This window comes from Penaeus monodon, chromosome 19 (genome assembly GCF_015228065.2).
Source record: "Penaeus monodon isolate SGIC_2016 chromosome 19, NSTDA_Pmon_1, whole genome shotgun sequence".
Taxonomy (NCBI): Eukaryota; Metazoa; Arthropoda; class Malacostraca; order Decapoda; family Penaeidae; genus Penaeus; species Penaeus monodon.
This window is the reverse complement of record NC_051404.1, coordinates 30,639,500-30,639,838: the sequence shown is the minus strand read 5'-3', so window position 1 is coordinate 30,639,838 and position 339 is coordinate 30,639,500. Positions and strand designations below refer to the sequence as shown.

At 41.0% G+C, this 339-nt stretch overlaps 1 protein-coding gene across 1 annotated transcript in view; it reads left to right on the top strand.

Annotated features, from left to right (window-relative positions):
• Positions 1-339, top strand: part of LOC119585378 (metabotropic glutamate receptor 8-like) — a 54,086-nt gene that overhangs the window by 10,699 nt on the left and 43,048 nt on the right. The gene's annotated exons all lie outside the window — the stretch shown is intronic.

Here is a 339-nt window from a genome sequence, read left to right as displayed (position 1 = left end):
TTTTCAGATTAGCTGCTGATAAAAATCCTTCTCTGATATTCCGTCCAAGTGTCCGAAACCATTCCCTCTAAACCAAAATGCAATATCTTTTTTGTTTTCTTGAATTACCTTTTTGTCCATGACACTCCGCCCACCACGAAAGCTCTTGATTCCCTCAGTTAAGAGCCTTTAATCCCCAAAGTTTAACTGAGGATAAAGGTTTTGTAAAGCTTCTGACTTTACTTCGTGTTCGTGCTGGGGTGTTTCTGTGTGTGATTGGAAGCAAAGCATAGTTCGCGTGCGGAGTGATTGTGTTTGCATGGTTGTGCATTTGGTAGTTTGTCTGTGTGTTGAATTACC